We start from the raw sequence: 24,441 nt of genomic DNA on the forward strand, positions 1-24,441 counted from the left end.
CAAAAATTTAAACCAAATTTTCTCAAAACAACTTGTCCGACCGTCCCTTTGAGAAACACTGATTTAACCTAAATTTGAGACACCAGCAAAAGAAGAAATAAAGATAGACTCTTTTCTTATTCCAAAGAAAAACGATTTTATTCACACAAATATGCAACCGAAGAGTTTAAAGTACCAGTAGTGATAAGGCTGTTGACTGGGAGAACACAAACATGGTTTAAACAGTAAGCTTGGCAGGAAAGAAACATGCCTTTAAGCAGTACAAAAACAAAAAGTGCAAGGTGCAGTTATGTACAGGTTGACGGGAGAAAAGCAGGACAAAAACGGCTTTATCAATCGCATTCTCACTTGGAATCGATTTTTGTAATTTTTTCAAGACTTATACACGCCCTGATACCGGACAGACAGAACGGATTTTATATAAGAGATATATATATATATAACCACATGTGAGTCGTTGGCGATTTTTTTGCCTCCGTCTTCCTTTTCTATTGGACTTGCCTCTGTAACTGAAGAAGAGCATTGCTCGAAACGTTAAACCACATTTCATTCCTTCCCTGAGCGTCTGCTAATACTTTACATGTACCACGTCCTCACGTTATTGCTTTTGTGTTGTTCTTCTTCATGTGTGTGTGTGTGTGTGTGTATTAGTCATATGCACAGTAAGCAGCGATTATTACAATAAAGCTGAGTACATGTATATTTTTTATGCGCTAGTGTACGCTCGAAGACGTTCGCTGCAGTGTTTGCTGGGAAGATATTTTCCTCATAGACCGTGCGTATAAACACATAAACACACACACACGCATACGTAGACAGACGTACATTCACACGCACACACGTTTATCTTGCTCAAAATATGTAAATTTAGTCAAGCTCTCAGCTTGATTCAAAATAGCGATGTTATTATTTTTTTTTTCTTATTAAAGCTTAATATCTCGGTTGAACATTATTCTTGCAAGAGTTACGATTGGCAGTGAATGAAACCAAAACTTCATACTTAAGAGAAAGAAATAAATGAAGTGAAACGCCTCATTTAGTTATGGCCAATTTGAATTGTAACAACTTCACAGAAACCTCTCCAATTTCATAAATAGGCAGAACATTTTTTGTTCAGATCATCTTACGGAATGAGTGATATATAATTTCAGCACTAATGTATCGTCTGTCGGAGAAGATGAAATAGAACTCAGCATTAATACATTATACTCATTTAAGGTGGCGAGCAGAATCGTTAGCACTTCGGGCAAAATGCCTGGCGGCCGTCTATACACTGTGGTTTCAAATGCCGACTTTACCTTTCATTCTTTTGGGGTCGACAAATTGAGTACCAGTTGCATACTGGGGTTAGATGTGATCGGCTTACCAACTCCGCCCGTGGAATTGCTGGCCTTGTGCCCAAACTGGAAACTAATGTACTATACTGATTTAAGGCTGTGAGCTGGAAATATTGTTAGCATTCCGGAAGAATGCCTAGCGACATTTCGTCTGTCTTTGCGTTCTGAGTTCAAATTCCACCGATGTCGACTTTGCCTTTCTTCCTTTCGGGGTCGATAATTTAAGTACCAGTTGCATACTGGGGTCGATCTAATCGACTGGCCTCTTCCCCCAACATTTCTGGCTTTGTACCTAGAGTAGAAAAAATATATTATACTCATTTGATGAGTGAACCTAAAAGTAGAATTTAGTCGACCCTTTGTGAAATTGTAGTTCTTCTTTGTGAAAGGTTTTTGTAACCTAAACTGTTCGTAAGTTCTGAATTCACTTCTGCATAAAATGGTGATATGACCCTGATCAAGGTAAAACGTCGTTTCTGCCAGCAATCACCATTGCCGCCGATGCCATTACCACCAGCCTCAGCGCCATCAGCACCACCACTACCACCACTAACATCAACGATCACTATTCTCACCATAGCAACCAATGATCACTACTACCACCATAGAAACCGCAACCACCACGTATACCACTATCACAGTCTCAGCACCACTACAACCAACAGCTCCACAATCACTACCATCACCGCCACCGCCACCTCCGCTACCATCATGACCACCACTGCCATCACCACTACCACCTCCCACAACAACAACAACAATCACTATCACAACCATCACCACCACCGTCACCTTCGCTCCCATCATCATCACCACCACCACGCCACCACCACTACCACCACCACCACCAATAACAACAGCAACAACAATCACTACCACCACCATCACCACCACCACCACTACCTCCGCTACCATCACCACCACCACCACTGCCACCACCACCAATAACAACAGCAACACCGATCATAAGTATCACCAGCACACGCCTCCGCTACCATCATCATCGTCATCATCACCACCGCCGCGGCCGCCACCACTAACTACTAAATGTATCACCATCTCAAACAGTACCACCACTAAATAACACCACCAACTGCACTCCCCCTAATCTCCACCACCATCCTACCAGCACCCCCACCCACCCCGCCACCATCGCCAAGCTCCGAGCATCACATGGCACTCATTATTCAACCCAAAACAAAACGAAACACTTTCGGTAAAATACTGCTTAAAATTTTTAATCAAGTAAAAACTCCCAGAATCTGTAACACTTCATCAGTTTAAGAGCTGAAAAATACACACACACACAAACATATTTACATCTATGTATATACACAGGCATACATACACACACATGCACACACATACATACATACATGCAAAAATACATATGTATATATATATAAGTATATACATATATGTATGTATTATGGATATATATATATACTCTTTTACTCTTTTACTTGTTTCAGTCATCTGACCGCGGCCATGCTGGAGCACCGCCTTTAATCGAGCAACTCGACCCCGGGACTTATTCTTTTGTAAGCCCAGTACTTATTCTATCGGTGTCTTTTGCCGAACCGCTAATATATATATATATGTACATCTGTGCATTGAACATGTTTGGTAGATAGATAGATAGATAGATAGATAGATAGATAGATAGATAGATAGATAGATAGATAGATAGATAGATAGATAGATAGATCGAAATAGGGAGGGAGAGAGAGATCAGAAAAGCGACAGGTATTGAGTGATAAAGGTACAGTCAGGCAGTCACTGGTTACAATATATCGAACTTGGGTATGTTCAGTGGTCCTCAACCATTTTCCTCCTATGGACTTCTTAGTTTCCCATTTTACTGGGGCTGACCTCCGTAACCATTTACCATTTACAAAATCGTATATTCTCTCTTTACTCTTTTATTTGTTTCAGTCATTTTATTGTTGCCATGCTGGAGCACCGCCATTTAGTTGAGCAAATCGATCCCAGGACTTATTCTTTGTAAGCCTAGTACTTATTCTATCGGTCCCTTTTGCCGAACCGCTAAGTTACGCGGACGTAAACATACCAGCATCGGTTGTCAAGCGATGTTTGGGGGACAAACACAGACACACAAACATATACACACACATACACACATATATATACATATAAACGACGGGCTTCTTTCAGTTTCCGTCTACCAAACCCACTCACAAGGCTTTGGTCAGCCCGAGGCTATAGTGGAAGACACTTGCCCAAGATGCCACGCAGTGGGACCGAACCCAGAGAAAGAAATATTCTTAGGAACTGTATTAAGTAAATTGTTAAAATATTGTGTGTATAGTGGAAGCATCACGAATTTATTGCTCGTAAATTTTAACAGCAAAATCTTATATGGACCCGCAAGGACCATAAAGAATTTTGTTAAGAACCGCTGGTATGGACCTCTGTGTATTGACTCTTTCTCTCTCTCTCTCTCTGGCTGTATCACACACACAAATACACACACACAACATATATGAACGTATGTGTGTGTGTGTCTCTGTTCTGTTTGATTTGTGTTCTACTTAAAAGAATGCAAGCTCTTATTTCATTTTTGTTTTAAACGTTCGTTGATAACAACACAGTCACAAAATATGTTTGAGGCGGGAAGAAAATATTATGTAAAGGAGATTCTATGTTTGTAAATATAGTTTTATCAGGGTTGCAACGTTGCTATTATGCACAGGCACTCGCATCTGTGTATTTGTGAATACATATATATAAATATATATATATGTATGTAAATATATATATAAATATGATACGGGTGTGAATGCGTTTGTGTGTGTGTGTGTGTGTGTGTGTGTGTGTGTGTGAGGAAATAATATCGATCGGTGCAATATGCGTGAGCCACTAGCAGTGGAGTGATTCATAAAGTGATTCGCAACAAATACACATTCCACATCATGCGTCGAATACTAATTCACAAACACAAGCACACACACACACACACACACATACACACACACGTATTCATGCACACGTACTACATAAACACACGCAAGCACTCACACATTCGACAAAGAACGGAAAAACTTGTGGCGGGACAAAATTTAAGACGGTTCGTTTAGTCGATCTCTCTCGCTACCGATGGATGGATGAGGCTACGATCATCTCTCTGTTATTCATCTCTCTCTGCCACTTAAGCTATACGAAGGCATACTAAGTCACATGCACTCACTCTAACATACATACACACACATATATATGCATGTTCATATACAGATAGATAGATGCATGTGTGCGTGTATACTCACACACACGCACTCACTCACTCACACACACACACAAACATACATCTGCTAAATATTAATAAAGATATACATCTACTCATATTTTATATCCATATATTTTTTGTTAGCCTCACCTATGTGCGTGTGTATGTGTGTGTACATATGTGTACACTCGCACATAAATATATATATATATATGTTTGTATATGTATATATATGTGTATATATATATATATATGTATATATATATATATATATATGTATATATATATGTATATATATATATAATAAATATATATATATAGATAGATATATATGTATATGCATATGTACATACATGGACGCATATATAGAACTATATACACACAAATACGGTCATGTGCGCTCACGCACACACACACATGTTGCATTTATTACGGATCCCAATAGTTTTCGAATGAAGGCCCCTAAATGTATATAGATGCAAATTTGTAATTAGTGTTACAATATATATGTGCGAATGTTGATGAATATATGAATACATATGGTCGATAAATAAAGAATGAAATTAGTCGCAGTCATATGCCGAGGCACCCAACCTCTCCAAACCACCAGCTGACCTTTAAAAGTCAAGAAGGGTGGGTTGATCACGTGAATTATTTCACTGATACCCTCACCACATCTGTGTCGAGTTACCCAGTTATGGAGGGAAAATCGTTTCACTAAGAACCAAAAACATGTCCCATGTTTAAGAGACTCCTAAAAAGTAACTTGGAAATCTACTACAAGCGGCTACGTCTGAATAGTTGTGTGTGTCTGTGTATGTGTTTGTGTTATGTATATCATGTGTGTGTGTGTGTGTGTGTGTGTATATATATATAGGGAAATTTTACGAAAAAAAACTAAAGACGAAGACAGGTGGTGTACAAAACAAACAGATGTATTAGTATAACGCTCAGGAATAGAAAAAGTATTTTACGTTTCGAGCCTATGCTCTTCTACAGAAAGGGACACAGAAAAAACAAGGAGAGAAACAAGGAGAGAAAAAAAGGAGAGAAAAAATGTGTGTAGTGGCTAACGATCTATCATATATATATATATATATATGAATACATGATATACATTTATATATATACGTCTATACATCATATGCATATGTATATATAAGTGTAAATGTATACACATATACATCTGCTTATTCCCGTATTACAATCCAGTATGTTGATATTCTTTACTGATGCTTTGATGCAAGGTACATAGATTTGAAAATTCTCGAAATATTGTTTTCGGAGTTGTTATATAAGAAAATAGTAAGTTGGAGAAATTTAGGGAATTATCCATTTACCATTGCACATGTTTCATTGCCTAATAGGAATTACAAAACTTTAGATGCTGGAGGAACATGTAAGGAATATCTAATAAGAAATTACTTGCTTATTTAAAATATAAAACTTTGCAATTCCTATTAGCAAACGAAACATATGTAACGGCGAATAAATAATATTACAAAGTTTTCCAACTTCTTGTTTTGATCTATGTATATATATATATATATTTGTGCGTGTGTTTGTGTGTTTGTGTGTTTGTAAACATACAGACATGAAAAGGTAAAATAGATTGTGTGTAATATGTTCGAGTGAGTGTGTCTATTCTATTGTATGTATGTGTGTATGTGTATTTCAATTTGTCCACGTCTGTATGGTTACAGTTCTATTTATAAATATACAACTGTAACTACTGAAGACTTATACCTGATTTATTATATACGTCACACGATTTCGAAGCAAGACTACACTCTCTATGTCCTCTTACGATCTAACAGAAGCAACAGCCAAATCTCTCCCTCAGTCGTGTTCCGTCATTTTAAGGGAGGGAAAAGGCTACCTCGCCCCCACTCTGTTTTAATCGTTGGAAATTAATGCTTTAAATAATAGACTGGTTAGTCATTGCTGGAGTGCCTTTCATCATGGACGGGTTTGTTAGATTAGAGATGATTAAAGGCCTTAACGACAACAACATCAATAGCAACAATGACAGCCGAGATAACCAAGACGACGACGATATCAATATGGATTTCAATGACAACAACAACAACATCAACAACAATAATAATAATGATATTTACTTTTATTGTTTTTCCCATACAGTGAAAATGCTAGACCTAAGGGATGCAAACGTGAGGGGATGGTCGAACAATGTTGAAATAGAACAAGGGGAAAAGGAGAGACGTTAAAGAATAAATAAAACATTTGTTATAGATCTACCATTGATGAAATATCTAATTATATATACTCCCCCCTCTATCCCTCACTCACACACACACACACACACAAACGCGTATTATGATGAAAAACAGTGCAAATCAATAGACAAACGAAGGCCAGCTAGAGTTACCAAACCGCGTACAAAACATAACAATTGAGTCGGGCCGTGCACAGCATACTGTGGTGTCCTACTTGAAACCACCCGAAGGTGCCAGCGAGCATCTTTGGTGTTAGATCGGGTGAGAACTCATTCACATTCCCTTCGTCGTTGCACAGTAGTGGATCGTAGACTTTAGGAGCACTCCGTCGGCTACGGCGACAAGGGGCCTTTCTGATACGATCACCGAAACAGCTTGCTCGTGAAATTAACGTGCAAGTGGCCGAGCACTCCACAGACCCGTGTACCCTTAACGTAGTTGTCAAGGAGATTCAGCTTGACACAGATTCTGACAGACAAGGCTGGCCCTTTGAAATACAGGTACTACTCCGTTTTGCCATGTGAGTGGACTGGAGTAACATGAAATAAAGTGTCTTGCTGAAGGACACAACGCGTCGCTGGGAATTGAACTCACGACCTTACGATCTTGAGCCGAATGCCCTAACCACTAAGCCACGCGCCTACACTGATCATAGACTAATTGTATTTTATTAGCATTTTATTATTTTTCGTCTGCTCTACAAACGACACATTCTTTCTCTTTTTATTTTCTTTCATTTCGTTTCGAGTATATTTTCTTTTCAATGCGTCCATTTGGGGGTCAACTTTCGTTCGCGGTCACCTCTTTTAAAATCTTTTTTGCCTTTTGTATTGACGCCCACATCATCAACCCTTCTCACTACCCATACCCCCCCCCACACACACACTGTCACAAAAGGTTATGGTGGGAATGGGGCTTAATAGTAGCTGTGGATATTGACTTTTTGTCCAAGGAAGTGAATTGTGTTCTTTGACCATCCTCGGACCTGCCAGAGGTGATAGAACCGAAAGTATTTTTAAAACAACACACTCTAGAGCTGTTATGATTTTTGCCTTTTCCGTTGCTCTCTCTCCACCTCACTCACTTTCTTTCTCTGTCTTTTTTATTCCTCGATACAGATTCTTCTAAAATACCTTTTAGTACAACTATAATAGCTTGGCTTCTTGCACTCCACAGCTAGTCACAATTCTTTTGTTTCTACACCTGGTTTGGAATAATTCTATGCTTTGCTTTGAGAAACTAAGATTAGAACTTGCTAGTCTCTACTCTACTAACAACCTCCAGCCATGCCATTTCCCTTGGTAGTTTCCCTCACAGTCAAGGGTCCCTAATGCTACTCCATATCCCTGGCTATCTCTACTATGTTGCGTAGGCCTAAGTATTGTGTTATGAGCCAACGATCATAGCTGTGATCCACCAAACTGACGAATCACCTCAATTTGTCATCGGTGTGAAAATCAGATAGACACTGCCCTATACTTTCATGAAAATCACATCCTTCTTCGCATCTACAAGGCCAGCATTTTTGAAGGGAGAGAAAGGATTAAGTCGATTTCATTGCCCCTAGTACTTGACTGCTATTTATCTTATCGATCCCGATGGATGAAAAGCAAAGTAGACCTCGGCAGGGTTTGAACATGGAACGAAGAGCTCGATAAAAATGCAGATAAGGATTTGTCTGACGCGCTAATGATTTGAGACCCACACACTGGGGACAGTGTCTTGCCCCAGTGCTCTCTTTAGGGCATCTTTTATTTTATTGATGCAATTTTTTATTAGTTTCCTTCTTGCCTGTTTCTGTATGCGTTCTTCAAGCAACACTATCCTAAACTCACATCTCCCGTATCACTTATTTTCTTCGACTTGACGAATGTCCAAACATTGTGTATGGGTTACTCCATAAGAAAACTCATTTTATTATTATTATTTTTTTTTCACAAATTCATTACTTATTTGTTTGTAATGTTTGTTGTATCTGTTTGTTTAGTGGTTGCTTTATTTTCTTGTTTTGTTGGTTATCTTTTTTGAACATGTTTTTAAAATTTATTGTTTTTATTTATTTATTTATTTGCATCTTGTGGCGGGATCTGCCAGTTTGCATCAATGTCGCAACTGCTGTAGCGAATTCATCCATGAAACGAAGTCAGTTCGTGTTTGTAGTAAATAAAGTTTATAGAATAGGAAATACAAAAAAGGTTTAAAAACAAACCGTGTCCTTTTCACCCCAAGGTAAGCAGGGTGGAAACTAAAACGTTCCAACGTCGCGAAATTAATCCAAAGATTTTCCATTGAGTTATAAACGTGGCGTGGTAAATCCATTAACACAAAGGGGGCGAAAGGGACAAGCCCATTCGCGCTAAAATACAAATGATTATGATATTGATGATGATGGTGATGATGAAGATGAGGATAATGATAGCAACAATAAAATAACAACAACAACAACAATTATAATGACACTTTCTAATTTTTGGTACAAGACCAGCATTTTTGAAGGGAGAGGAGGGATTAAGTCGATTTCATCGACCCTGGTACTTGACTGCTACTTATTTTATCGATCCCGATAGATGAAAAGCAAAGTTGACCTCGGCTGGATTTGAACATGAAACGAAAAGAGCCCGATAAAAATGCAGATTAGCATTTTTTTCTGACGCGCCAAGGATTTGAGACCCACACACTGGGGACAGTATAGAAGTGAAATACAAAAAAAAAAAAAAGGGAACAAAGAAGAAAAAGGAAAGCAGTGGTTAATTTCCGTCAAATAAGGAGCGACCCATAGAGATATATTAAGGAACAATAATAATATAAAAAAATCTATGTAGCTACAACAGTAAAAAGTAGAAGACAATTACGGGAAAGGATTTACAAAATAAGGACCAAAAGGGTCTATTTGAACCCTCCATTCCCCACTTTGGTACAGCAAAAGTCGATACTTTCTCCCAGTTCTTGCCTCAATTCTACAACCGTGGAATTATCACGGACCTGTTTAGCCATGCCAATTTCGTCCCTTTCACCCAAAACACAAAAGTTTTGCTGGGTCCAGTGTCCTTCTTCCTATCTTCAACTTCCTTCTCAACTGATTCTTGAAGAATCGGATGAGGGCTTGGCTTCCTGACAGGAAATGCATTATCCTGAAAGCTTTTAACCTCGTCCACTACACAACTTCCTTCAGCATAACCACAAGTTAGAATAACGCTATCCACACTTCCTTGCCAAAGGAAAGCAGTGATTTGTCTTCACGATAAAACCAACAAATAACCGGATCCGTTCGGTCCTGTACCGCAATATAAATCATTACACGGACTCTGAACGGGCGCGTAGCGCCGGACGGGTCGTCATCGTTTGCTCAAACGAATAGGTTCAGTTGCTAGCAGCTCCATTTTGGCTTCAGGCACGCAAGCTGAATTTATCGTAAATAAGCAAAGTCGCTCCACCGTTACCTCCGCAACCACTCCATTACAGCACCTTCAGACCAGCGTATGGATTGTTTTTTTAAAAATAATCTGTCACTTAAAAGTCTCCCAGAGTAACTTATAACTTATACACAGTCGCCATTCAAAATCTCTCACCCAGGCTAACATCGTTTATAATAATAATAATAATAATAATAATAATAATAATAATAATAATAATAATAATATAATAATAATAATAATAGTAATAATAATAATAATAATAATAAATGGTTTCGATTTTTGGCTCAGCACCAGCTGTTTCGGTGGGAGGGTTTTATGTTGATTATATCGACCCCAGTGATAAACTGGTATTCATTTTATCGACCCCGATAAGATGAAGGCAAAGTCGACTTTGGCGGATTTTGAACCCGGAATGTAAAACCGGAAGAAATGCCTCGGAACATTTGGTCCGACGCAATAATGGTCATATCTGTATTTTGCTACGTTCACAAGACTTTCTAAATTTTATTGTAGAAAAAATAAAATGGGAATCGATGAGTTGACAACAAGAGTTTTTAGGTATTTGACTGAAACCGAAATCTTTACTCAGGTTTGAACTCAGAGCGGGAACGAAAGCAAAATCGATAACCATTTTGTCCACTGCGCTCTCGATGCCGCCATTCGATTCCCTAAACAAAACACGCCCAAGAAGCAGATGTCGCGAGCAAGAACTTATTTCAGTATTGTATTATGCTATGTGGAAAACAAGAACCTATGTACTTAACACATACGGCAGCATACATACATACAAAGATACATACATACATACATACATACATACGTTCATACATACATACATACATACATACATACATACATACATACATACATACATACATACATACTTACATACACACATACATATACACACACACACTTCTATACACACACATATATATACATATGTAAATATATAAATGTGTATACATGTGCATTGATATATATGTACGTATATGAATACATATATATGTACAAACATATATGTATATATATATGTACATATGTGTATACATACATATATATATATGTGTGTGTGTGTGTGTGTGTGTGTGTGTGTGTGTACATACATACACACAAATATATATATATATATATATATATATATATGTATATATATATGTTTGTGTGTGTGGATGTATGTATTCATTAAAAGATAAATATGTACACGGGTATCCGATTTGTTAAAGTATAGATATAAGTGTGTGTTTGTATGTGTGTATGTGTGTATACATGACTATCTATGTAACAGAAGCTAGTCTCTCTCCGTACGAGTGGTATATACATATGTTTATATACAAGTATGCGTGTGTACGTATGTATGTTTGCGTACGTATACACACACACACACACACACACATATATGCGTATATTATACGTGTATGTGTGCGCGTCAAACGCATACATATTCAAGTACGTCTTTCATTCGTATACTTATATAATATACAACATACATACACACACGTATACAAACATGCACATACACATATACAAATATACATTCAAGCATATACACACCAACACACACACACACATGCATACACACACAGGATGTACGCAAAGATATTACTGTGTGAGATGCGTTGCAATTCTTATTTTGTGTTGAAATATTGTTATTAGCACAATTCAGTCCAAGCCCTCCAGATGTGACCATCCCATGAAACACTTAGGTGTGATCCACCAAGAACGTATTATTCAATATGCTGCTCTTTGCTTAGATTTTAATTTACGAGTGATTGATTTGACTGCTATTTCCAGAAGGTCGAGCGACCACATAGAGTTACTGTTTATTATGAGGTGAAGGTGGTGGGCATAGAGATGGTGATGGTGGTGGCGGCGGCGGTGGAGCTGGTGATAGTGGTGGAGGCGAGGGTGGTAGTTATGGTTCTAATGAAGTATGGGTGGTGGTTGAAGTGGTGGTGGTGGTGGTTATATTTTAGATGGTTGTAAAGGCAGTGATGAGGGGAAATGATACTTATGATATTGTCAGAGGTAGTGGTCATGGTGATTGCCGTAGTTCTTATTGATAGTGCAGTCGTTCCTCGATATGGTGGTGGTGGTGGTGGCGTTGCCTGTTGATGATGATGATGATGATTGATGATGATGATGATGGGGAAGGTAGGGGCTAGGGTAGCGATGATGTCTGAAGGTGCTGTTGATGTTGTTGCTATTGATGATGATGATGATGAGGATGGTGGACGATGATGATGATGATGATGATGGACACAGTAGTAAGAATGGTATTATATTAGTGGCAGTTGTGATGATGGTTATGATGATGACAATATTGATGAATACGACGACGGCGAAGAGGATGATGAGGAGGCGGGGAAGGACGTGGCTGAGGAGGATGGTGATGATGATGATGATGGCGATGACTACGATTATTATAGAGTTGACTATGATGATGATGATGATGGTGGTAGTGGAAGGAGTAATTGTAGGGGGTCATCGTGAAATGGTAGGGACGGCGGCGGTGGAGGTGGTGTTAGCATTGACCGTGGGAGTCTTTTTAGAAATAGAGGTGCGTTCGTGTTGTTGTTGTTGTTGGTGGTGGCGGTAGTACCCGGAATAGAAGTTGAGGGTGGAGGTGGTGATGGTGCTGAGGGTACGCGGTTGTGTGTGGGGCGAGGGGCTACGCAGAGTAGGGAGTGTTTTTTCTCGTGATTTTTAGGAAAAGAACATATATATATGTATGTATGAATGTATTTATATATATAATTATGTATGTATGTATATATGTAGGTCTCTTTGTATATTTCTCGTTGTGTGGGAATGTGAGTGTGTGTGTATGTGGGTGAGTGTGTGTATGTATGTGTGTGTAGGTTGGTGTTTATGGATGTATGTACGCGGGAATTTCTGTGTGTATTTATACAAGTAACTGCATGTGGCATTTATGCAAGTATGGGCTAACTTATTCATTCCTGTATATGAGATTGACGTTTATATATATATATATATATATATATATATACATGCGTGTGTGTTTATTATTATTATACACACACACACACACATATATATATATATATATCCATACATATACATGCATCATTATATAGAAATAGAAAATGCATGTGTGTGTGTGTGTGTGTATACAAATAAGGGGTGTGTTGCGTTATATATATATATGAGTTGATGAACGTTTGATGTTTACAAACGGGGGTAAAAATCTATTCACCACAAAAGCAGTGTAGATTGTGTCTCTGTTTCATTAAAAGCTGAAGCTTGTTGATTCTAAAATCGTGCGAACAATCGGAAACGTGAAATTACGAGGTACGATTCACTAAGCTTGTCTTCGTGCAAGCATACATACATACATACATACATACATACATACACACAGACACACGCACACACGTACATACATACATACATGCATACATATATACACACATATATACATACATATATACATACATACGTACATGCATCTGTACGTGTATATATATATTTATGTATGTGTATGTATATATATATATCATATATATCACTATGTAGTATATATGCATGCTTGCATATATATATGTGTGTGTGTATGTGTGTATATACGTATGTATATATGTAGATATATATACACATACATACGTATTCACACATAAAAACACACATTTATGTATACAAACGTATAGACTGTTACAGAGACTTATATTTATACATACATCAATGTATCTGTCTTTCTAAGTGGTTGTTTTGTGTATCTGACGGTAGAATATGCCGATCACGACGAGTGTATATACTCACACAATGTTTATTTATAAATGTAATGAGAGATAATGCGTGTATATCCTGGTAGGTTTCTGCTTGAGGTGCACACTTCCGTTAGTATTCAATAATATATCAACACATGCACTGATACGTACATACATGCATGCATGCATACATACATACATACATACATACATACATACATACATACATACATACACACATACATACATACACACATACATTTATATATATATATATATATATATATATATATATATATATATGCACACACATACACACACAAATCTCGATGACAGTCCACTATTTATATATATATATATGCATATATATGCATGTGTATGTGTGTATATTTATGTATGTATATGCGTCTGATCTGAGTAATAAAACGTATCCACTCATTCGTACATTTAAACATTCTTCCATACATATACATACATACATACACATACATATATATATGAATATGTCACTATGTGTATGTATAAGTATATATTTATATACATATCTATATAAATACAATATATGTACATCTAACTATCGATCTCTCTCTATATATATATGTGTATGTATGTACATTTATATACAAACACACATACACTCATGTTCACATATGTATATCAGCCTCTTATGTAAATGTGTATGAATACGCATACATATATACACATATACATATATTCACATGTATATATAATGTATAATGCATATATATATATTATGTATATATATGTATATATATTATATATATGGCAACAGAGAGAGAGAGAGAGAGAGAGCGAGATATGTATATATATATATATATACATACATACATATATATATATGCATATATATATATATCTGTGACTGTGTGTTTATGTTTATTGCGTGATGAAAGCGTCTGTGTCTGTGTGAGTCTATGAAATTAAATAAGTGTTTCTTTTTTTTTCTTTTGAAATGAAATAAATTTTATTTAAAATGCAGGAAAATCTGTTGTGACTTTCATACTCTGCCCCAAACACGAACCCCTAAAATATCCATTCAAAGAATGAAACCGGTGAACATAAACCGGCGCACCGCCCTCAACCACCTTCACCCTAAGTTTACTCTCATTTTTATGTCATTCATTCAGAATGTATGAACCAAGCAGAAAGGCATGCACATCATGCATTCCCTCTCTGTGCGTTCCTCTCTGTGTGGGTGGCCCTCTGCCTTCTAGTTTCATAATAGTACATCGATATCTGTAGGTATGTATTCATGTACGTATGTAGTATGGGAACGTACGTGAGCAGGCATAGAAATATGCAGAGATGTATATCATGCTTGTGTGTATGTGATGTGTAAGTACGTATGTTTGTATGCATGCTTGTATATATATATACATATACATACATACATAGATACATACATACATACATACATATATGTATTTATGTTTCTACACACACACATATACACTATATATATATAATATATATATATATATATATATATATACATATACATTTTTATATTTATATACAAACAGACAGATTGACAGAGAGCTAGGTAGATATAGCTGAACAGATAGATAAGATAGAAATATATATATATATATATATATATATATATATATATATACATAGAGAGAGAGAATAGATAGATAGATATATTGACAGATAAATAGATAGATATATAGATAGATAGATAGATAGATAGATAGATAGATAGATAAATAGATAGATAGATAGATAGATAGATAGATAGATAGATAGATAGGTAGACAGACAGAGAGACAGAAAGACAGACAGGGTGGCAGACAGACAGAGAGACAGACAAACTGACCAACAGACAGACAGACAGGCAGATAGATAGACAGACGGACAGACAGACAGATAGACAGATAGAGAGACAGATAGATCCGTACGTACACATGTTAACATCTAAGTATGTATGAATTTCCGCGTATATTTATAACTAAAGTATCGATGTTATGGGTTTGTGTATATCGTTCGGTGCGTGTGCAAACGTATATAAGCTTTACAACTATCATGTGTGTGTATGTGTATGTATATAGGCGTGCTCGTCCAAATATGAATCAACGTATGTATGTGTAAGAATATTTATTCCAAGAAATTATGACATGTGTGTGCTTGAGGACGAAATATGAAAATCAACAAACCACATAGAATATTGCAATTCAAACTCTCACTTCGTCTCCCTTTGTGTCTCTCTCTATCTCTGTCTCTCTCTCTCACATTATGTCTCTCTCTGTATGCATAGCTGTGTGTCTGTCTCTCTCACTCACCCACCTTGCTCTCTCTCTCTCTCTCTCTCTCTCACCCCACGTATATGCACAGAAACATACACAAACATACATACACATAGATACACATACATAGATATACTTCTATCAACATTCCGACATACCCGCAGAAGAAACAGAAAAGTCGTGCTCACTTATCCGACCCTATCCATCCATGCATGACCGATCAAACACACACAGACACACTCACACACACACACACACACACACACACACACACACACACACACACACCACACACACACACACACACAGTCATGGACTCACTCACACGCAGAGCTTCCACCACAGACACATCATCGACAGAGAGCGAGAGAGACGGGGAGAAAACCAGAATGTACCAAAACTTACCAGAAATAAGTAGAAGGTTAAGAATGGCCAGGACGGTCGCATGTAAAAGCTTGTCATTTCTCTGCATTGCTCTTCGCACGTTTTCCTACGATTACATCATTCCAAAATATTTGTTGTGGCCAGTTGTACCTAGAAACTGTGATCGTGTACATCCCCGTTTAAGTCCATGTGTGATTTGAAGAACACAAGAAGTAGTTGTGGAAGGAAGGAAGGAAGAAAGGAAAAGAACGGAGAGCGAGAGAGAGAGAATGAGAAAGAGAATGAGAGAGAGAGCGAGCGAGTGATAGAGAGGAACAGAGATAGAGAAAGCCAGGGAGAGAGAGAGAGAGACAGAGAAAGAGAAAGAGAGAACGATTGAAAGCAGAAGGAGAAGGAGAAGGAGAAGAAGAAGAACAACAAGAAAGCGTGGATAGAGAACGAAGCGAAGGCGGAGGTAGTGAAGTGAAAGAGAGGTAGAGAGCGAGACTGGAAACAGTGAGAGAGAAAGAGAGAGAAAAGGAGGGAGAGGGAGAGGTGGTGAAAATGAAAGAAAGTAGAGTTAAGAATTTAAGAAAAACGTCGGTGCGCCTATATACCTACACACATACACATATATGTATGTATATATATATGTATATATCACATATGTACTATATATGTGTGTATATATATATATATATGTGTGTATATATACAGGCCCGTACTATAGATAAATTTTTCCGGATTAGTGTGGATGTTTGTGTTTTTGTTCTTCCTTTGTTTTTTGTTTTTGTACTGTTGTTTTTATTGTTGTTGGAGTGCTTGTTCACTCTCTTTTTCCTTTATTATTATATTATTATTATTATTATTATGGGTCTCCTTCCGAAAGCTTGTGAAACAAGCTGTCCGCAGTCTTGTAATTTCTCCTCGCTTAGCTGACTGCCTCTCTCTCTCTCTCTCTCTCCCCTTCCAGCTCCTCTTCCTTCTCCCCCAACAACTCTTCATACAACTCAAACACACACACACACACACACACACACATACACATACCACATGCACACGTTTTCTCTTACTCTCTCTCTATCTCTTTCTCTCTCTGCTCATGTTCTGCTTTTTTTCTTTTCAACCCTCTCTCTCTCTTTCTTTCTCATCCCTTACGCACACACATTCAATAACATCTCCCGCCACACACGAATATATATATATGTGTATATATATATATTGTGTGTGTATGTATATGTGTGTTTATATCTGTATGATCTTCATTCACTGTGTATGTATACATGTCTGTCTTTAAATTAACTCTCTTCCTTCCTGGTATGTATGTGTGTGTGTGTGTGTGTGTTTATGTAAATATATATATATATATATATATATATATATATGCACGTACGTACGTATGTATATATATGTGTATGTATGCACGTATATATGTATTTGTGTATGTATACAAGCACACGTGTATGTATGTATGTATGTATGTATGTATGTATGTGTCTTTGTGCATGCGTGCGGTTATGTTTACTTAAAGCTTCCTATCTTCCTGTCTCTCTCTCTCTATCTCTCATTTTCACTCTCTCTCTCTCTGTCTCCCTCTCTCCCTCTCCGTCTCTCTGTCTCTGTTTTTATATCTCTCTCGCTTTGTCTCTCTCTCTCTCTTTCTCTCTCTATCTCTCTCTATCAATCTTATACTTAGGGCACGCCATAGTTAAACAGCAGCAGCGGCCGTAGCAGCAGCAGCAGCCGCAGCAGCAACAGTTGCAGCGGCGGAGGGGGTTGGGGGGTTGGCGGGGGCAGAGAACCAACAGATGTAGTAGTAGTGATATTAGCAGCAGCAGCACTACTCAGAAGCTGCGCGGTTCTTTCGCTATAGTGTAGTAGTAGCAGTAGTAATAGTATCAGTATTAGTATCAGTAGTAGTAGTAGTAGTATAGTATTAGTAATAGTAGCAGCAGCAGCGGTGGTGGTCGTGGTGGGGCTGCTGGTGCTTGTGATGATCGTGGTGATACAACCAAGCTTAGTAGTAGTAGTAGTAGTAGTAGTAGTAGTAGTAGCAGCAGCAGTAGTAGCAGTGGTAGCAGCAGCAACAGATACGGCAGCAACCGCAGCAGCAAATATAGTAGTTGTAGTAGTAGTAGTAGTAGCAGCAGCGGCAGCGGCAGCAGCAACCAAGTAGTGAATGGAAATGTGAGAATGAGAGGAAGAGGCAGAGTGAGATGGTAGTGGGAGGTAAATAAACAAGGAAGTGAAAATTCAGCTGTAAGTTATAGTCTGTGTGAGTGTGTGTGAGTGTATGTGTGTGTGTGTGTGTATGTGTGAGTGTATGTGTGCGATTGTGTGTGTATGTGTGTGTTTTGACGCCCGCCGCCTTTACTGGGGACTTGAGAAGTACTGTCAGGCCTGAGTATAAAGCACAGCGTACATAAGTTATTGTAAATATACACACAGACACACACACAGACAGACACACACACACACACACATATATATATATGCATATATACATATACACACACACATACATATATATACACATATATGCACATACACACACACACATATATATATATATATACACATAGGTAAACAGTAAAAATAATTACAGACATGGACAAGAACATGAAACACCACAGAGACGACACAAGAACCATATACATATACACACTCACACATATATATATACACATATATGCACATACACACACACACATATATACATATATATACACATACATATACACATATATACACATATATACATATACACACATATATATACACATATATGCACATATACACATATATATATATATACATATATATACACATATATACACACATATATACATATACACACACACATATATATATATACACATATATGCACATACACACACACACACACTCATATATATATATATATCAGTGCAACGGTAGCCAATGTTATCTTAATTTAAGGCGGTAAGCTATGATCTGATGGAGATTTGGCTGCTATCTCTAGCAGGCAGACCGAATTACAGTATAGGGACTTCAGCGTGGCGTCGTCTATTCGTAAGCGTTGTCGTGTGTGTATACGAGTGCGTGTGCGGCTGAGCACGTGTGCGGGGCTGTGCGCGTGTGCGGCTGTGCGCTTGTGCGAACGTTACGCGAGCGACTGCGTGTACGGCCTATGCGTGTGCGCTCGTCTATGAACGGCAAGTGTGTCTTTGCAATGATTGTACTTATCTCTGATATATTGAAACGACAAAGATACGTTGCGTGGCTCTTCGACCCGATAGAAATAGTAGACAATGCACTCTCAGATAATCATAGTCTTAGACACGGAAAGGATGTTTTTTCTTCTCTTTTCTTTATTCCTGTAAGTCTAGAAAATGTGGCCGTGCTGATCGGATTTGCAGGCCCTCTTTCTGCGATTTTGTGATTGGTTCCGTTAACGTTCTGTATGAACTGTTGCGAGTGAGTGATTGCAGGGAAATGTTGTGTTCAGGAAATGAAAAACTGAAGGATGGCGCCTCCAGGAAGGAAAAATAGGAGAGGTTATTGTAGGGTTTGATGGAGGGAGCCTCATGTGGATGAGGTGAGGTAGGAAGATGACTGAGTGGGGAGATGTAAAGAGAGATGAGCGAGAAGGGGCGGAAAGTTTAGTGAGTGAAGAAGGGTTGAGAGATGAGTGAGTGAGGAAAGGTAGAGTGGAGTGAATGACAAGCGGTAGGGGTGAGAGAAAGAGAGAGAGTGAGAGAGAGAGAGAGAGATGTGCAAGGGAGAAAGAGCGGAGAGCTGAGTGAGTGAGGAATGGTTGAGAGATTGGTGAGTGAGGAAAGGTTGAGAGATGAATGAGTGAGGAAAGGTTGAGAAATGAGTGAGTGAAGAGAAGTATAGAGTTGAGTGAATGAGGAGAGGTAGAGATATGAGTGGGTAAAGAGAGGCAAAGAGAGATAAAGAGACGAGTGGGTGAGGGAGTGAGAAGCTGTAGAGAGATGAGTGAGTGAGGAGAGGAAGAGAGATGAGTGAGGAGAGGAAGAGAGATGAGTGAGGAGAGGAAGAGAGATGAGTGAGGAGAGGAAGAGAGAGTGAGGAGAAAGAGAGAGAGATGAGTGTGTGACGAGAGGTAGAAATATGAGCGAGGAGAGAGAGGTGGAGAGAAATCAGTGAGGAGAGGTGAAGAGAAGAAGGGAGAAGAGTGAGTGAGAAGTATAGATTTGAGTGAGAGATGAGAGGTAGAAAGATGAATGAGTGAGTGAGGCGAAGTAGAGAGTTGTATGAGTAAGGAGAGGTAGAAAGTTGAGTGAGAAGAGGTGGAGAGGTGAGTGAAGAGAAGTAAAGAGAGAGAGAGAGGAGTGAATGAGGTAGAGAGAGGAGTGAATGAGGAGAGTTTGAGTGGTGGTAGTACGATACCAGACAGCTCGAAAGAACATAGATGAAGGAAAGAAGTGAGGTGGGGAAACACATACGTGACGGAGAGTTTGAAGTGAGTTTAGGCGAAACTATATACCAGGGAGTCGTTGGTCTTTTCCTTCGGGTGGTTATGCGCACGTATCTAGCAGGTATTGGAAGTGTGTGAGACAGGACGGATGTTGGGTGGGCTTCGGTGAATTACCCTTCATGAGAAAGAAACATATGATGGATTCCTAGGGATGGCCTCATATAATGATGATGATAATAATAATAATAATAATAATAATAATAATAATAATAATAATAATAATGATAATAATAATAATGATAATAATAACAATAATAGTAATAATAATGATAATAATAATAATAAACAATAATAATAATAATGATAATAATAATGATAATAATAATAGTGATAATAATAATAATAATAATAATAATAATAATAATAATGATAATAATAATAATGTAAAATTTTGTGGGACTTTCCAATTCAAATGGACAAGAAGTTAAAAACAATTGACCAGATATTGCAATCATAGAGGATAAAAACCGAAGTTGTTTACTTATCGACCCACCATGCCCGTCTGATACCAGGATCGTAAAGAGGAAGAAAAACAAAGAAAATACAATCATTTAAAATTTAAAATAGGAAGAATTCGATGCATGGGAACAGTAAAGGTCATGCCTATAATAACTGGTATAGACAAATGGCTGAAGGAGAATTTCCTACATAAAGTTTGTTTCTTAGGGACAGCAAGAATTATTAGGAGGATTTTAAGCACTTGAAAAACTGCCGAAAACTTATGGATACCTAACGTTACAGGGAGTAGCCCGTTTCCCACATAAATCATACCAGGAATAACATCACCTGAACCAAACCAATAATAATAATAATAATAATAATAATAATAATAATAATAATAATAATAAATGGGCCACAGCAAATATTCTGCTCAATATCACAAATTTGACTGTCAGTTGTTTGACCTTGACTAGTAGAGCGTGTCCCTCAGTGGCTGATGATATGTGCATCTCTGATCAAGAGCAGAAGTAGTGGGGGAGCATCGTAGTCATGTGTTGAGAAGAATTCTTTGAACTTTGGATAATTCACTTTTGGAAACATCGGTATTTCATTCAACATCTTTAAACAACCCTTATTCAGGGACCTTTTGAGTGGGATGGGCTACTCAAACTAAAAAATTTCTAACTGGGTCTCACCTGCAAGGTCATGCGCTGTTAATCTTGATACGAGACCACCGTATCGCGTACATGTCGTTGTGATGCATGTGCCTGGTGTACCCTTATCAGACGAGTAGTCATGATGGGTATACTGGGCTTCGTATATTTTACACCAGTGTCACTTTAATGGCATGCACTTCTCTCTTACTCAATAATAATAATAATAATAATAATAATATAATAATAATAATAATAATAATAATAATAATAATAATAATAATAATAACGGTTTCAAATTTTAACACAAGGTCAGTAATTATGGGCGAAGGGGGCCAGCCGATTCAGTCGACTCCCAGTGATCAACTGGTACTTATTTTATCGATTCTGAAAGGATGAAAGAAAAAGTCTACCTCGGCGAAATTTGAACTCAGAACAGAAAGACGGACGAAATACTCCAAAGCATTTTGTCCGGGGTGTTAACGATTCCACCAACAGCCGCCTTTCAAATTCGCAATCATTGAAGAACTCTCCTGGCAAATACATATCGTTGACATAGCAATGTCTTCTTCTGAAGGATTGCAAAATAGAATACAGCTAATGTCAACAGTTTTCGCCTTGTTGAAAATATGGAGTCACGCACAAGGTGAGGTCATCTGAAAGTCTTTGTGAGTTTCTAAACCTCACTTGCGCATTCCTGTATAGCGTGGTTATTATATCAAAACCTTTTGTTTTATGTTAAGTCATCGGTGCAAGAAACAATCTAACTGTTTAAGATCTCAAAAAAGATGTAAACTTCCCGAAAATTGCTAGCTGTTTCTTCTTCTTCTTCTTCTTCTTCTTCTTCCTCTCCTATTTCTTCTTCTTCTTCTTCCTCTCCTATTTCTTCTTCTTCTTCTTCTCCTATTTCTTTTTCTATTTCTTCTTTTGCTATTTCTCCTTTTTTTTTCTTCTTCTTCTTCTTCTTCCGCTCCTATTTCTTCTTCTTCTCCTATTTCTTTTTCTATTTCTTCTGCTATTTCTCCTATTTTTTTTTCTTCTTCTTCTTCTTCTTCTTCTTCTTCTTCTTCTTCTTCTTCTTCCTCTCCTATTTCTTCTTCTTCTCCTATTTCTTTTTCTATTTCTTCTGCTATTTCTCCTATTTTTTTTTCTCTTCTTCTTCTTCTTCTGCTGCTGCTGCTGCTAGGAAGCAGTGTTAATTCCTCTAATTGCAGACTGCAGTAACACCATTGCAACAACCTTCACAAATGCGCCTTACTACACATGACCAACCTACATGACCATCACAACCATTACAACCGCAGTGTATCTAGCAGGTCCAGGGACTGGCTTCAGATTCTCTTTAGGTGTATATAAAAAAAAGGTAAATCTATAAATTTATGGTGTTTTATAGGAAAGATATTGCAAAAATTCATCAGCGTTGCTCCTTTTCCTCCTCTCCTGACTCTTAGGAAACAGAAACACAACTAAATGGTTATTGACCATTTTCAGACAACGGCATTCAGAGAGATAAATGTCTCTATATCGAGAAATGTCGTCCCGGGTAGAACTTTAAACTACATCCGAAACTTCGAAATTACTATCAATCTCTCTATATATAAACGGCAGTTTGTCTGTCTGTGTGCCTGTGTGGCTGTCAGGTTATACCCTCACCCTGACCACGGCTTTCAACCGATTCTGATGAAACTTGACACACATAGCCGAATGTCATAATTCAAAACTAACGCAGCAAAAATTTTGAAAAGTTCCCCCAGTTCTGAAAAAAATCGATAAAATCGACATGGGGTCGAGAATCTAAGCTTTTTATATGCAACGCATCTTCTGTCGGGAGACAGCTAGGAATATCGTATACATAGAAGTATTCGAGTGAAGAGAAGACATTGCAACCTACACATGCGCCTTCGTTCCCTAGAGGGAAAGAACTAGATTGGGATTAGTCGTTGCCTACTAGGGGCTCTTACATACCCGGGCAACGCCGGGCTATGCTGCTAGTACAATAATAAACCCCAACTGTCTTTCAGGGTAATTTATTAAGTGTTTAGGAAGGAAGAACCCTAAATCATACCTGCGCGGTTATACACAGCCAATATCTAGCATCCCATGTTACTCAAGTTATGTTACGAACATATTGACTTGTTTTATCTTTGTCGTATATCCTTCAGTATGAGGGCACGTGGCCTAGTGGTTAGGGTGCTGTATTTGCGATTGCAGGAGTGTGGTATCCCCTGGACCGAGTGGTGCTTTATTTTCTTGAGCGATGCATTCCGTCTCA

General features: G+C 38.0%; 1 long non-coding RNA gene across 1 annotated transcript; it reads right to left on the reverse strand.

The window, feature by feature from the left end:
- Nucleotides 1-8,169: 8,169 nt before the first annotated feature.
- Nucleotides 8,170-16,941, reverse strand: LOC118765576. The gene is made up of 2 exons (XR_005001435.1): nucleotides 16,635-16,941; nucleotides 8,170-9,174 (listed from the first exon to the last, which is right to left on the reverse strand). It is a non-coding gene; the product is annotated as an uncharacterized LOC118765576 (long non-coding RNA).
- Between the last annotated feature and the right edge of the window lie 7,500 nt (nucleotides 16,942-24,441).

This window comes from Octopus sinensis, linkage group LG12 (assembly GCF_006345805.1).
Source record: "Octopus sinensis linkage group LG12, ASM634580v1, whole genome shotgun sequence".
NCBI lineage: Eukaryota > Metazoa > Mollusca > Cephalopoda > Octopoda > Octopodidae > Octopus > Octopus sinensis.